Source organism: Amblyraja radiata, unplaced genomic scaffold (assembly GCF_010909765.2).
Source record: "Amblyraja radiata isolate CabotCenter1 unplaced genomic scaffold, sAmbRad1.1.pri scaffold_748_ctg1, whole genome shotgun sequence".
Taxonomy (NCBI): domain Eukaryota; kingdom Metazoa; phylum Chordata; class Chondrichthyes; order Rajiformes; family Rajidae; genus Amblyraja; species Amblyraja radiata.
Window position 1 is genome coordinate 13,800 of NW_022630760.1, and position 16,742 is coordinate 30,541.

A 16,742-nucleotide genomic window follows, 5' to 3' on the forward strand; every position below is an offset into this window, starting at 1 on the left:
CTCAGTGGTCTAGCAAGGCACAACGTCCAGTGCAGTCGGCAGCTGCGGTGGTCAGAGACACAGAGGAGTCGCCATGACCTTCACCCTCCACCTTCTACTGCTCCACCTTGCTGTGGGTGAGTCGATCTCAGCGTTACTCTCCCACTCAACTCCCCCCCCCCTTAACGACCCACTCCCTCAATAACCAGCCTCTCCCCCCCTCCCCAATCCCCCCCTACCTTCCCTCCCTCCCCCCCCCCCCCACCCTCAACCAACTCTCCTGCCCCCTCTCCCCCCTCTTCAATAATCTCTGAAAAAGTGGCAGGAAACATGTTCCCGATGTTGGGGGAGTCCAGAACCAGGGGCCACACACACACAGTTTAAGAATAAGGGGTCGACCATTTAGAACGGAGATGAGGAAACACATTTTCACACACAGAGTGGTGAGTCTGTGAAATTCTCTGCCTCAGAGGGCGGTGGAGGCAGGTTCTCTGAATGCTTTGAAGAGAGAGCTAGATAGGGCTCTTAAAGATAGCGGAGTCAGGGGATATGTGGAGAAGGCAGGAATGGGGTACTGATTGGGGATGATCAGCCGTGATCACATTGAACGGCAGTGCTGGCTCGAAGGGCCTATTGTCTATTAAATATAGAATATAGCTCCACTCCTTCCTGTTTGAGATCTATCAGAAGCGCAGCATCCACAGAGCCATCTCCATTATTAAGGACCCCCTATCACCCATCACACCACAGCTTCTCCATTCTGCCATCTGGGAAGAGGTACAGGGGCATCAGCTGTAGAACCAGCAGGATGCTACACAGCTTCTTCCCACAGGCAATAAGACTGGTTAACGGACTGTGTCCCCTCCCCATACATCATACACAAACACACCTAACCTCGCTCACACTTTGACAGCTAGATACCTGTCAAAGCAAAGCCACCGTCCGGTCTGAATGTCTGTTTTTAGTTCAATTTTAAAGTCTATTTTAGATAAGTTAATTTTAAAGTTGTATGTATTTATTCTGTTTATATTAACTGCACTGACAGGAACTGATGGAGAAACATTTTTTTGTTTCTTCTGTGTATGTGAGTACTCAGTGAAAATGACATTAGAGTAAATACTGAATACTAAATAACATCTCTGGAAAAGAGTTAGACTGGGATAGAATATAATCCAGGATTTTTGGGAGGTTTATATGGGGAATAACATCCATGGGTATTTGGAAGGAACTGCAGGCAGATGCTGGTTTAAACCGAAGATAGACACAAAACGCTGGAGTAACTCAGCGGGACAGGCAGCGTCTCTGGAGAGAAGGAATGGGCGACGTTTCGGGTGGAGACCCTTCTTCAGTCTGGTTATAGATATGGGAAACGAGATATATAGACGGTGATGTGGAGAGATAAAGAACAATGAATGAAAGATAAGCAACAAAAGTAATGATGATGTATGAAACAGGCCGTTGTTGGCTGTTTGCTGGGTGAGAACAAGAAGCTGGTGCGACTTGGGTGGGGGAGACTGATGGCAGTCTTAACCCGAAACGTCACCCACTCCTCTCCAGAGATGCTGCCTGTCCCGCTGAGTTACTCCAGCATTTTGTGTCTACGGTTTAAACCAGCATCTGCAGTTCCTTCCTACACGCGGTCACGGTGGTGCAGCGGTAGAGTTGCTGCCTTGCAGCGAATGCAGCGCCGGAGACCCGTGTTCGATCCTGACTACGGGCGCTGTCTGCACGGAGTTTGCACGTTCTCCCTGTGACCTGCGTGGGTTTTCTCCGAGATCTTCGGTCTCCTCCCACACTCCAAAGATGTGCAGGTTTGTAGGTTAATTGGCTTGGTATAAATGTAAAAATTGTCCCTAGTGTGTAGGATAGTGTTAGTGGTGCGGGGATCGCTGGTCGGCACGGACCCGGTGGGCCGAAGGGCCTGTTTCCGCGCTGTATCTCTAAACTGGACTAAACTGAACTGCAGATGCTGGTTTAAACAGAAGAAAGGCACAAAATGCTGGAGTAACTTAGATTCCCGTGTGACCTTTGCCCTTTACATCTTGCCCCCATCCCACAGCGTTGACCGACGGCGACAATGGCTACCGGGCGGATCAGCCGCGACAGGTGAATGGAGTGGAAGGGGGGTCCGTCACCCTGCCCTGCAACTTCTCGTACCCGGACCACCGCAGGCCCCGAGGCTTTGACGTCTTTTGGAGGTTCGGGAACTTTCACGGGCTGTTTATCTTCAACCGTTCGCAAGCCTTCACTCACAGCCGCTACAAGGGCCGGATCACATTCGTGGGCTCCCCCATCCGAGACCACACCGCCTCCATCCGCTTGGACAACCTGAGAAGAAACGACTCAGGCAGCTACTTCTGCCGGGTCAAGATCCTCGGAGATGGTAACGATTTTTGGCAGAGCATTACGGGAACTTTTCTGTCATTTGGAGGTGAGCAATTTAAATCTTTAGCCCTGAACTTGGCCTTGCACATAGAACAGGACAGCACGAGAACAGGCCCTTCGGCCCACGGTGAGTCTAGGACCAGAGGTCACAGCGGGACTGGGTCTGTATTCGCTAGAGTTTAGAAAGACGAGGGGTGAGGTTGCCAACTTTCTCACTCCCAAATTCCTTTGGGTGCTCCGGTTTCCTCCCACATCCAAAAGACCATCGGCCCGAGTGTGTGGGGAGGAACTGCAGATGCTGGTTTTCATCGAAGATAGACACAAAATGTTGGAGTAATTCAGTGGGGCAGGCAGCATCTCCGGAGAGAAGGAATGGGTGACAAAGAATAGGCTCGCCCATTTTCCCCACTCCCAAATAAGGGACAAAAGGTCAAAATACGGGACAAATTCCCCCAGGGCAATTCGTTGACTGACTCGGCCGTGGCTGGGTGAATGATGAGTTGGCCCCGGGTGTTGGCTCGCAAACATAGCCCAGCCGGCGGGCCAGCTGAGGAGTTTTGGCCCGGGGGGCCGCGCGCACAGTCTGGCGCTCCGTCCAACTCATGAACTGACGATCGGCCGTGAGAAGGAGGGTGGTGGTGGTGTAGGCGGTCAGCGAAGGTCGGACAGCCGACACCACCACCACTGGCCGACGGGGCCACGGGCGAGGCGCCACTGCTGCTGCACTCCACGGGCTGCACTACGTCGTGGACGGGTGAGGCGGGGTCCGACCCGACAGTCCCCTCGACCCGAGTAGTAGCGGTCAAATACGGGACAAGGGCAGTCCCGTACGGGACAAACCAATTTAGCCCAAAGTTGGTAAGAAAGTGGGATAACATAGAATAGAGGGAACGGGCGATGAATGGTCAGCGTGGACAAGTGAAAGGCCTGGATAGAGTGGATGTGGAGAGGATGTTTCCACTAGTGGGAGAGTCTAGGACTAGAGGGCACAGCCTCAGAATAAAAGGACGTTCCTGTAGGAATAAGATGAGGAGGAATTTCTTTAGTCAGAGGGTGGTGATTCTTTGCCACAGACGGCTGTGGAGGCCACAAGTCAGTGGATATTTTTAAGACGGAGGTAGATAGATTCTTGATTAGTGCGGGTGTCAGGGGTTATGGGGAGAAGGCAGGAGAATGGGGTTAGGAGGGAGAGATAGATCAGCCATGATTGAATGGCAGAGCAGACTCAATGGGCCGAATGGCCTAATTCTGACCCTATCCACTTACGACTTTATGGGCAGTGGGCTTTAAACTATCGGGTGGTGGGTCAAGGGGGGGAGGAGATGTTTGCAAGAGAGGGACTCATTATATCTCTGCTTCAATACCCCACAGAGAGGCCCAACGTCACGGTGACTGTCGAAAGCACCTCCTCCACAGAGAGGCCCAACGTCACGGTGACTGTCGAAAGCACCTCCTCCACAGAGAGGCCCAACGTCACGGTGACTGTTGAACATACCACCCCCGGGGGAACTCCACCCTGGCTACCCTTCGGTGCAGGGGGCTGTGGCCTGGTGTTGCTGCTGCAGCTTATTTCTCGGTCGGTGGTGTTGCTGCTGCTGCTTATCGCTGGGGTGGGCATCTGCATCCGTCAGAGGGAGAGAAAGAGGAAAGGTGAGTGATGTTCTGGGAGGTCCATCACACTGGGAGGTCCATCACACTGGGAGGTCCACCACACTGGGAGGTCCATCACTCTGGGAGGTCCATCACTCTGGGAGGTCCATCACACTGGGAGGTCCACCACACTGGGAGGTACATCACACTGGGAGGTCCATCACTCTGGGAAGTCCATCACACTGGGAGGTACATCACACTGGGAGGTCCATCACTCTGGGAGGTCCACCACACTGGGAGGTCCATCACACTGGGAGGTCCATCACTCTGGGAGGTCCATCACTCTGGGAGGTCCCTCAGCTTGCAGCTCCAGGGACCCGGGTTCGATCCCGACTACGGGTGCTGTCTGTACGGAGTTTGCACGTTCTCCCCGTGACCTGCGTGGGTTTTCTCCGAGATCTTCGGTTTCCTCCCACGCTCCAAAGTCGCACAGGTTTGGCTTGGTAAATGTAAAAATTGTCCCTAGTGTGTGTGTGTGTGTGTAGGATAGTGTTAGTGTGCGGGTATCGCTGGTCGGCACGGACTCGTTGGGCCGAAGGGCCTGTTTCCGCGCTGTATCTCTGAACTAAACTAAAGGCCTCACACAAGAAGCGGCAGACACCATTGTGTGCAGACGCCAAGAAGTGTGTTCGGCTCCGGGTGGAACAACTTCTAATCTTGTGACGTTGACTGGATAAGATCTCCGCAGATGGTGCAGTGGAGGTGGCATGCTATCCAGTCGGCAGAGAGACATCTCATCTTTCCAATCGAGCCGTTTACAGTGTACAGTTTAGAGAGACAGCATTGTTTACGAGAGAACTGCAGACGCTGGAAAAATCGAAGGTAGACAAAAAAATGCTGGAGAAACTCAGCGGGTGAGGCAGCATCTATGGAGCGAAGGAATAGGTGACGTTTCGGGTCGACACCCTTCTTCAGCCTGACCACCCCCCCCACACATCAGTCTGAAGAAGGGTCTCGACCCGAAACATCACCAGAGGGCAGCTGGGCTTGTACACTCTGGAGTTTAGAAGGATGAGAGGGTATCTTATTGAAACATATAAGATTATTAAGGGTTTGGACACGCTAGAGGCGTGAAACATGTTCCCAATGTTGGGGGAGTCCAGAACCAGGGGCCACACAGTTTAAGAATAAGGGGTAAGCCATTAAAATGGAGACGAGGAAACACTTTTTCTCAGAGTGGTGAGTCTGTGGAATTCTCTGCCTCAGAGGGCAGTGTGAGTCTGTATGAGTGTGTGTACGTGTTTGTGAGTGTGTGTGTCTTTGTTTGTGTGTATGAGTGTGTGTATGTGTGTGTGTGAGTGTGTCTGTGTCTGTGTGAGTGTATGTGTGTGCACTCTGCTTGAAATGCTGTGAAATTGGATTTGCTGGCCTGCACTCTGCTTCACGTGCTGTGAGGTTGGATTTGCAGGCCTGCACAATGATGACTTTTGAGGTAAATTCTCAGATTTTCTTTGTTAAATTTTGACTGCTCAATCTCTCTACATTAAAATTGTCTTTTTTTAAAAATATCAACAGCAAAGAATGTTCAAGAGGCAGTGAGCAGCGGAACACAACAAGAGACACAACAAGAAAGAACTTAATAAATCTCATCTTTAACATTTAAATAGTTGTCATATTTTAAGAGTCATTCACATTTTAAACTTTAATAAATCCTTTTTCCACTTGCCATGCCTGCGTGTTCTTCATCACAATGGGAACCTAATAGGCAGGAATCGACGCAAAATGCTGGAGTAACTCAGCGGGTGAGGCATCGTCTATGGAGCGAAGGAATAGGTGACGTTTCAGGTCGAGACCCTTCTTCAGACGGATGTGGTGGTGGGGGCGGCGGGACAAAGAAAGGAAGAGGCGGAGACAGTGGGCTGTGGGGGAGCTGGGGAGGGGAGGGGAAGGAGGGAGAAAGCAGGGACTACCTGAAATTGGAGAAGTCAATGTTCATACCGCTGGGGTGTAAACTGCCCAAGCGGAATATGAGGTGGTGCTGCTCCAATATGCGGTGGGACTCACTCTGGCCATGGAGGAGGCCCAGGACAGAAAGGTGGGATTGGGCATGGGAATTGGAGGGGGAGTTGAAGTGCTGAGCCACCGGGAGATCAGGTTGGTTATTGCGGACCGAGCGGAGGTGTTGGGCGAAACGATGCGCTTGGTCTCACCGATGTAGAGCAGCCGACACCTAGACCAGCGATGATGATGCAATAGATGAGGTTGGAGGAGATGCAGGTGAACCTCTGCCTCACCTGGAACGACTGCTTGGGTCCTTGGATGGAGTCGAGGGGGGGGAGGTAAAGCGACAGGTGTGGCATTTCCTGCGGTTGCAAGGGGGAAAGTACCAGGGGAGGGGTTTGGGTGGGAAGGGACGAATTGGTGAGGTTTCGGGTCGAGACCCTTCTTCGGACTGAACGCGAGGGTCTCTGCCGCTGTGAGGTTGCGGGTCTGCCCGCCGATCGGCAGTGGTGGGCAAAGATCCTATAGCGAGCAAGATAGACCACTCGACCAACAAGACGTAGTGGGGCCATGGGCAGATTCACGGGGTAATCTTCAGCCCCATTTCCGTAACCGGCTTCCGTCTCGGGGCACTCGGGGAGAACGTGCAAACTCCGTGCAGACAGCGCCCGCAGTCGGGATCGAACCCGGGTCTCTGGTGCTGCGAGGCAGCAGCTCTACCCGCTGCGTCACCCTGACGTCGACCAACAAATCTGTCCAACTCCTGGTTTAATCCAGACAACTCCTCTGCCTGAAAACACTGCCAGAGGTTCATGCTGACAAGCTGCTCAATCAGTGACTGTGCTGAATAAAATGGTGTCTTCAGATCAACATGTCCTCTGTTACTCATCTCTCTCTACCCCCCACTCTCTCTCCCCTCTTTTTTTTCTCTTTCTCTCTCTCTCTCTCTTTTGGTCTCTCCGTCTCTCTCTCTCTCTCTCTCTCTCTCTCTCTCTCTCTCTCTCTCTCTCTCTCTGTGTCTGAGAAAAGAACAGAGATGTGGAAACTCTTTTTCTCACAGAGAGCTGTGAGTCTGTGGAATTCTCTGCCTCAGAGGGCGGTGGAGGCAGGTTCTCTGGATGCTTTCAAGAGAGAGCTAGATAGGGCTCTTAAAGATAGCGGAGTCAGGGGGTTATGGGGAGAAGGCAGGAACGGGGTACTGATTGGGGATGATCAGCCGTGATCACATTGAATGGTGGTGCTGGCTTGAAGGGCCGAATGGCCTCTACTCCTGCACCTATTGTCTGTCTCTCTCTCCCTGTGTGTGTGTGTGTGTGTGTGTGTTTAGTTTAGAGATACAGTGCAGAAACCGGCCATTCACTGACACTAACATACACACACAAGGGACAATTTACATTTTTGTACCATAGAGTGATACAGCTAGTGACAATTTACCATAGAGAGCTCTCGCTCTCTGTTTAGCCGGAGCTACAGCGGGGACACTGAGAATCCCAGAGGGGGCAGAGAAACTAGAGGTATGACGAGGTTCGGAACGATGAACGACAAACACTTTAATGTTTAACAAGGAACTGCAGATGCTGGAAAAATCGAAGGTAGACAAAAATGCTGGAGAAACTCAGCGGGTGAGGCAGCATCTATGGAGCGAAGGAATGGGTGACGTTTCGGGTTGAGACCCTTGTTCAGACTGATGTGGGGGTGGTGGAGGGAAGAAAGGAAGAGGCGGAGACAGTGGGCTGTGGGAGAGCTGGGGAGGTGATGGGAAGGAGGGAGAAAGCAGGGACTACCTGAAATTGGAGTATTGATTGAAATTGAATGCATAATTGTCAGGTGAAAAGTCGCGGTGGAGGTTCTTTGTTCTGCGTACACAAGGTATACAAACAGTGGCCACCTAAAGGGCACCGAGAAAGTTAACCTGTGCCAGGTGCTCCTTTGCCACCATCCCACCCCCCCCCCCCCCCCCCCCCCCCACTGGGTACCCCTCTGTTCCCGGTGACCCAGGAAAAGGGGCGCATCAGTCTGGAGGAGGGTCTCGACCCGAAACGTCACCCCATCCCTCCTTTTCTCCAGAGATGCTGCCCGCCCCGCTGAGTTACTCCAGCACTTTGTGTGTTGTCCACCTGGGTGTCCTTGTACACCGGTCACTGAAAGTTGGCGTGCAGGTACAGCAGGCAGTGAAGAAAGCTAATGGAATGGTGGCCTTCATAACAAGACTATTTCAGTATAGGAGTAAAGAGGTTATTCTACAGTTGTATAGGGCTCTGGTGGGACCACATCTGGAGTATTGTGTACAGTTCTGGTTTCCTAATTTGAGGAAGGACATCCTTGTGATTGAGGCCGTGCAGCGTAGGTTCACCAGATTGATCCCCGGGATGGCGGGACTGTCATATGAGGCAAGATTGAAAAGACTAGACTTGTATTCACTGGAGTTTAGAAGGATGAGGGGGCATCTTATAGAAACATATAAAATTATAAAAGGACTGGCCAAGCTAGATGCAGGAAAAATGTTCCCAATGTTGGGCGAGTCCAGAACCTGGGGCCACACACAGTCTTAGAAAAAAGGGGGGAGGCCATTTAAGACTGAGGTGAGAAAAAACTTGTTCACCCAGAGAGTTGTGAATTTGTGGAATTCCCTGCCACAGAGGGCAGTGGAGGCCAAATCACTGGATGGATTTAAGAGAGAGTTAGATAGAGCTCTAGGGGCTAGTGGAGTCAAGGGATATGGGGAGAAGGCAGGCACGGGTTATTGATTGGGGACGATCAGCCATGATCACAATGAATGGCGGTCTGGCTTGAAGGGCCGAATGGCCTCCTCCTGTACCTATTTTCTATGTTTCTCAGGGTGCGGAGGGGAGGGGAGGGGGGTGGGAACTGGTGGGAGCGTTGCTCACACGGAGGCGAGGGAGGGAGGGGGAGGTGAATGAGGAAGAAAGAAAGCAGAAGAGGTGACTCAGTGGTCTGGCAAGGCACAACGTCCAGTGCAGTCGGCAGCTGCGGTGGTCAGAGACACAGAGGAGTCGCCATGACCATCACCCTCCACCTTCTACTGCTCCACCTTGCTGTGGGTGAGTCGATCTCAGCGTTACTCTCCCACTCAACTCCCCCCCCCCTTAACGACCCACTCCCTCAATAACCAGCCTCCCCCCCTCCCCAATCCCCCCCTACCCCTTCCCTCCCCCCCCCACACCCTCAACCAACTCTCCTGCCCCCTCTCCCCCCTCTTCAATAATCTCTGAAAAAGTGGCAGGAAACATGTTCCCGATGTTGGGGGAGTCCAGAACCAGGGGCCACACACACACACACAGTTTAAGAATAAGGGGTCGACCATTTAGAACGGAGATGAGGAAACACATTTTCACACAGAGAGTGGTGAGTCTGTGGAATTCTCTGCCTCAGAGGGCGGTGGAGGCAGGTTCTCTGGATGCTTTGAAGAGAGAGCTAGATAGGGCTCTTAAAGATAGCGGAGTCAGGGGATATGCGGAGAAGGCAGGAACGGGGTACTGATTGGGGATGATCAGCCATGATCACATTGAATGGCGGTGCTGGCTCGAAGGGCCTATTGTCTATTAAATATAGAATATAGCTCCACTCCTTCCTGTTTGAGATCTATCAGAAGCGCAGCATCCACAGAGCCATCTCCATTATTAAGGACCCCCTATCACCCATCACACCACAGCTTCTCCATTCTGCCATCTGGGAAGAGGTACAGGGGCATCAGCTGTAGAACCAGCAGGATGCTACACAGCTTCTTCCCACAGGCAATAAGACTGGTTAACGGACTGTGTCCCCTCCCCATACATCATACACAAACACACCTAACCTCGCTCACACTTTGACAGCTAGATACCTGTCAAAGCAAAGCCACCGTCCGGTCTGAATGTCTGTTTTTAGTTCAATTTTAAAGTCTATTTTAGATAAGTTAATTTTAAAGTTGTATGTATTTATTCTGTTTATATTAACTGCACTGACAGGAACTGATGGAGAAGCAGTTTTTTTGTTTCTTCTGTGTATGTAAGTACTCAGTGAAAATGACATTAGAGTAAATACTGAATACTGAATAACATCTCTGGAAAAGAGTTAGACTGGGATAGAATATAATCCAGGATTTTTGGGAGGTTTATATGGGGAATAACATCCATGGGTATTTGGAAGGAACTGCAGACAGATGCTGGTTTAAACCGAAGATAGACACAAAATGCTGGAGTAACTCAGCGGGACAGGCAGCGTTTCTGGAGAGAAGGAATGGGCGACGTTTCGGGTGGAGACCCTTCTTCAGACTGGTTATAGATATGGGAAACGAGAGATATAGACGGTGATATGGAGAGATAAAGAACAATGAATGAAAGATAAGCAACAAAAGTAATGATGATGTAGGAAACAGGCCGTTGTTGGCTGTTTGCTGGGTGAGAACGAGAAGCTGGTGCGACTTGGGTGGGGGAGACTGATGGCAGTCTTCACCCGAAACGTCACCCATTCCTTCTCTCCAGAAATGCTGCCTGTCCCGCTGAGTTACTCCAGCATTTTGTGTCTACGGTTTAAACCAGCATCTGCAGTTCCTTCCTACACGTGATCACGGTGGCGCAGCGATAGAGTCGCTGCCTTGCAGCGCCGGAGACCCGTGTTCGATCCCGACTACGGGCGCTGTCTGTACGGAGTTTGCACGTTCTCCCCGTGACCTGCGTGGGTTTTCTCCGAGATCTTCGGTCTCCTCCCACGCTCCAAAGACGTGCAGGCTTGTAGGTGAATTGGCTTGGTATAAAGTGTAAAAATTGTCCCTAGTGTGTGTAGGATAGTGTTAGTGTGCGGGGATCGCTGGTCGGCACGGACCCGGTGGGCCGAAGGGCCTGTTTCCGCGCTGTATCTCTAAACTAGACTAAACTGAACTGCAGGCGTTCCCAGCCTGAGGGAGGAGCGGCGCCCAGTTGGGGCGGCCCAGCCTGAGGAAGGAGCGGCGCCCAGTCGGGGCGGCCTGGCGCGAGGGAGGAGCGGCGGCCTGGCGCGAGGCTGAGACGGTGGCAGTACTCACGTGAGGGCGATCCGGCTCGGGGCTGGAACGATGCTCCGGGGGCTGGGACGGCAGTTCTGGTGGCGGTGGCCTGAGACCGGGGGTTCGGCCGCGGGCCAGCGGCTGCGTCAGCAGGTCTGGTGAGCGGCAGCTTCGACTACCCCGGGCCGCGGTGTTTGAGCCGCAGGACAGGTTTTAACATCGCCCGGGGGGTATCGCCTCAGCGCAGAAGGAGAAGAGGAGGGAAGAGACTGCAGCCCTAAGACTTTTGCCTCCATCACAGTGAGGAGATGTTGGGTGGACTCACTGTGGTGGATGTTAATATGTGTTTATTGTTGTTTTTTATTGTATTGTATTATATGTAATGACTGCTTAAATTTCGTTCAGACTTCGGTCTGGATGACAAATAAAAGGAATTCAAGGCAATTCAATTCAGATGCTGGTTTAAACAGAAGAAAGGCACAAAATGCTGGAGTAACTTAGATTCCCGTGTGACCTTTGCCCTTTACACCTTGCCCCCATCCCACAGCGTTGACCGACGGCGGCAATGGCTTCTGGGTGGATCAGCCGGAACAGGTGAACGGAGTGGATGGGGGGTCCGTCACCCTGCCCTGCTCCTTCTCGTACCCGGACCACCTCAAGCCCCGAGGCTTTGACGTCTTTTGGAGGTTCGGGGAGTTTCACGGGCCGTTTATCTTCACCCGTATGCAAGCCTTCACTCACAGCCGCTACAAGGGCCGGATCACATTGCTGGGCTCCCCCATCCTAGACCACACCGCCTCCATCCGCTTGGACAACCTGAGGAGAAACGACTCGGGCAGGTACTTCTGCCGGCTCAAGATCCTCGGAGATGGTAACGATGTTTGGCAGAGCTTTAAGGGAACTCTTCTGTCAGTTGGAGGTGAGTAATTTAAATCTTTAGCCCTGAACTTGGCCTTGCACATAGAACAGGACAGCACGAGAACAGGCCATTCGGCCCACGGTGAGTCTAGGACCAGAGGTCACAGCGGGACTGGGCCTGTACTCGCTAGAGTTTAGAAAGACGAGGGGTGAGGTTGCCAACTTCCTCACTCCCAAATTCCTTTGGGTGCTCCGGTTTCCTCCCACATCCAAAAGACCAGTTGGTTTGTAGGTTAATCGGCCCGAGTGTGTGGGGAGGAACTGCAGATGCTGGTTTACATCGAAGATAGACACAAAATGTTGGAGTAACTCAGTGGGACAGGCAGCATCTCCGGAGAGAAGGAATGGGTGACAAAGAATAGGCTCGCCAACTTTCCACACTCCCAAATAAGGGACAAAAGGTCAAAATACGGGACAAATTCCCCCAGGGCAATTCGTTGACTGACTCGGCCGTGGCTGGGTGAATGATGAGTTGGCCCGGTTGTTGGCTCGCACACATAGCCCAGCCGGCGGGCCAGCTGAGGAGTTTTGGCCCGGGGGCCGTGCGCACAGTCCGGCGCCCCGTCCAACTCACGAACTGACGATCGGCCGTGAGAAGGAGGGGTGGTGGTGGTGTCGGCGGTCAGCGAAGGTCGGACAGCCGACACCACCACCACTGGCCGACGGGGCCACGGGCGAGGCGCTGCTGCTGCTGCACTCCACGGGCTGCACTACGTCGGGGACGGGTGAGGCGGGGTCCGACCCGACAGTCCCCTTGACCCGAGTAGTAGCGGTCAAATACGGGACAAGGGCAGTCCCGTACGGGACAAACCAATTTAACCCAAAGTTGGTAAGAAAGTGGGATAACATAGAATAGAGGGAACGGGCGATGAATGGTCAGCGTGGACAAGTGAAAGGCCTGGATAGAGTGGATGTGGAGAGGATGTTTCCACTAGTGGGAGAGTCTAGGACTAGAGGGCACAGCCTCAGAATAAAAGGACGTTCCTGTAGGAATAAGATGAGGAGGAATTTCTTTAGTCTGAGGGTGGTGATTCTTTGCCACAGACGGCTGTGGAGGCCACAAGTCAGTGGATATTTTTAAGACGGAGATAGATAGATTCTTGATTGGTGCGGGTGTCAGGGGTTATGGGGAGAAGGCAGGAGAATGGGGTTAGGAGGGAGAGATAGATCAGCCGTGATTGGATGGCAGAGCAGACTCAATGGGCCGAATGGCCTAATTCTGACCCTATCCACTTACGACTTTATGGGCAGTGGGCTTTAAACTATCGGGTGTTGGGTCAAGGGGGGCAGGAGATGTTTGCAAGAGAGGGGCTCATTATATCTCTGCTTCAAGCCCCCACAGAGAGGCCCAACGTCACGGTGACTGTCGAAAGCACCACCCCCACAGAGAGGCCCAACGTCACGGTGACTGTTGAACATACCACCCCCGGGGGAACTCCACCCTGGCTACCCTTCGGTACAGGGGGCTGTGGCCTGGTGTTGCTGCTGCAGCTTATTTCTCGGACGGTGGTGTTGCTGCTGCTGCTTATCGCTGGGGTGGTCATCTGCATCCATCAGAGGGAGAGAAAGAGGAAAGGTGAGTGATGTTCTGGGAGGTCCATCACACTGGGAGGTCCATCACACTGGGAGGTCCATCACACTGGGAGGTCCACCACACTGGGAGGTCCATCACTCTGGGAGGTACACCACACTGGGAGGTCCATCACTCTGGGAGGTCCATCACTCTGGGAGGTCCATCACACTGGGAGGTCCACCACATTGGGAGGTCCATCACTCTGGAAGTCCATCACACTGGGAGGTCCACCACATTGGGAGGTCCATCACACTGGGAGGTCCATCAATCTGGGAGGTCCATCACTCTGGGAGGACCATCACTCTGGGTGGGCCATCACTCTGGGAGGTCCATCACTCTGCGAGGTCCATCACTCTGGGTGGTCCATCACACTGGGAGGTCCCTCAGCTTGCAGCTCCAGGGACCCGGGTTCGATCCCGACTACGGGTGCTGTCTGTACGGAGTTTGCACGTTCTCCCCGTGACCTGCATGGATTTTCTCCGAGAACTTCGGTTTCCTCCCACACTCCAAAGTCGCACAGGTTTGTAGGCTAATTGGCTTTGGTATAAGTGTAAATTGTCCCTAGTGTGTGTGTGTGTGTAGGATAGTGTTAGTGTGCGGGTATCGCTGGTCGGCTCGGACTCGTTGGGCCGAAGGGCCTGTTTCCGCACTGTATCTCTGAACTAAACTAAAGGCCTCACGCAAGAAGCGGCAGACACCATTGTGTGCAGACGCCAAGAAGTGTGTTCGGCTCCGGGTGGAACAACTTCTAATCTTGTGACGTTGACTGGATAAGATCTCCGCAGATGGTGCAGTGGAGGTGGCATGCTATCCAGTCGGCAGAGAGACATCTCATCTTTCCAATCGAGCCGTTTACAGTGTACAGTTTAGAGAGACAGCATTGTTTACGAGAGAACTGCAGACGCTGGAAAAATCGAAGGTAGATAAAAAATGCTGGAGAAACTCAGCGGGTGAGGCAGCATCTATGGAGCAAAGGAATAGGTGACGTTTCGGATCGACACCCTTCTTCAACCTGACCACCCCCCCCACACATCAGTCTGAAGAAGGGTCTCGACCCGAAACATCACCAGAGGGCAGCTGGGCTTGTACACTCTGGAGTTTAGAAGGATGAGAGGGTATCTTATTGAAACATATAAGATTATTAAGGGTTTGGACATGCTAGAGGCGTGAAACATGTTCCCCGTGTTGGGGGAGTCCAGAACCAGGGGCCACACAGTTTAAGAATAAGGGGTAAGCCATTAAAATGGAGACGAGGAAACACTTTTTCTCAGAGTGGTGAGTCTGTGGAATTCTCTGCCTCAGAGGGCAGTGTGAGTCTGTATGAGTGTGTGTACGTGTTTGTGAGTGTGTGTGTCTTTGTTTGTGTGTATGAGTGTGTCTTTGTGTGAGTGTGTCTGTGTCTGTGTGAGTGTATGTGTGTGCACTCTGCTTGAAATGCTGTGAAATTGGATTTGCTGGCCTGCAATCCGCTTCACGTGCTGTGAGATTGGATTTGCAGGCCTGCACAATGATGACTTTTGAGGTAAATTCTCAGATTTTCTTTGTTAACATTTGACTGCTCAATCTCTCTACATTAAAATTGTCTTTTTTTAAAATATCAACAGCAAAGAATGTTCAAGAGGCAGTGAGCAGCGGAACACAACAAGAGACACAACAAGAAAGAACTTAATAAATCTCATCTTTAACATTTAAATAGTTGTCATATTTTAAACTTTAATAAATCCTTTTTCCACTTGCCATGCCTGCGTGTTCTTCATCACAATGGGAACCTAATAGGCAGGAATGGCTGTGCCGTCGGAGAGCCACTAAGAGTGCATGGGGGGGAGGTTGAGGGAGATGGACTGAATGCGTGGGGGGGAGGGGAATGGCAAGGAGCAGAGTGGGGTGGGGGGGGTTGAAGGGAGGAGAGGTGACTGACGAACTGCCACCACACCAGCTGTGAGTGACTGGACTGCCAGCCCACCAGCCATGAGTAAGGGAACTGCCATCCCATCAGCTGAAAGCGACTGAAGTGCCAGCCCACCAGCCATGACTTAGTGAACTGCCAGCACACCAGCCATGACTCACTGAACTGCAAGTCCAATAATCCATTCAGTCCACATTGTCCATACTGGCCCTCTGGAAACCAGTCCCTTCGACCCACAACACCCATACTAGTGCTCCAGAACCCCCCCCTCCCCACTGGCCAGCAATATTTGAATTGGTGGAGAGGTGGAATATTGCGTTGGGGGACCAGCCCTCCCATGTGAAGTTGGGACCCAACAGGTCCCACTTAGTCTAGTATATATGGTAAACAACTGGGGTCCCAGCACCGAGCCTTGCGGCACTTCACTGGTCACTGCCTGTCATTCTGAAAAGGACCCATTAATTCCTATTCGTTGCTTCAGTGGGCAGAAGGGCCTGTTTCAGTGCCATGTCTCAAGTCCAAAATAAAGGAGAAGAGACGGGCCCTTCAGCACCCGCAGTGCAGTGAGTGGACAGCAGAGGGCGGGCAGCGCCCGTAGTCGGGATTGAACCTGGGGTGGAGGAAGGAACTGCAGTCGCTGGTTTAAGTCGAAGATCGACGCAAAATGCTGGAGTAACTCAGCGGGTGAGGCATCGTCTATGGAGCGAAGGAATAGGTGACGTTTCAGGTCGAGACCCTTCTTCAGACTGATGTGGGGGGGGGGGGCGGGAAGAAGAAAGGAAGAGGCGGAGACAGTGGGCTGTGGGGGAGCTGGGGAGGGGAGGGGAAGGATGGAGAAAGCAGGGACTACCTGAAATTGGAGAATTCAATGTTCATACCGCTGGGGTGCAGACAGCCCATGCGGAATATGAGGTGCTGCTCCTCCAATTTGTGGTGGGACTCACTCTGGCCATGGAGGAGGCCCGGGACAGAAAGGTCGGATTGGGAATGGGAATGGGAGGGGGAGTTGAAGTGCTGAGCCACCGGGAGATCAGGTTGGTTATTGCGGACCGAGCGGAGGTGTTGGGCGAAACGATGCGCTTGGTCTCACCGATGTAGAGCAGCCGACACCTAGACCAGCGATGATGATGCAATAGATGAGGTTGGAGGAGATGCAGGTGAACCTCTGCCTCACCTGGAACGACTGCTTGGGTCCTTGGATGGAGTCGAGGGGGGGGAGGTAAAGCGACAAGGTGGAGGCCGGTTCTCTGGAAGCTTTCAGGAGAGAGCTAGATAGGGCTCTTAAAGATAGCGGAGTCAGGGGGAGATGGGGAGAAGGCAGGAACGGGGTATTGATTGGGGATGATCAGCCATGATCACATTGAATGGCGGTGCTGGCTTGAAGGGCCGAATGGCCTACACCTGCA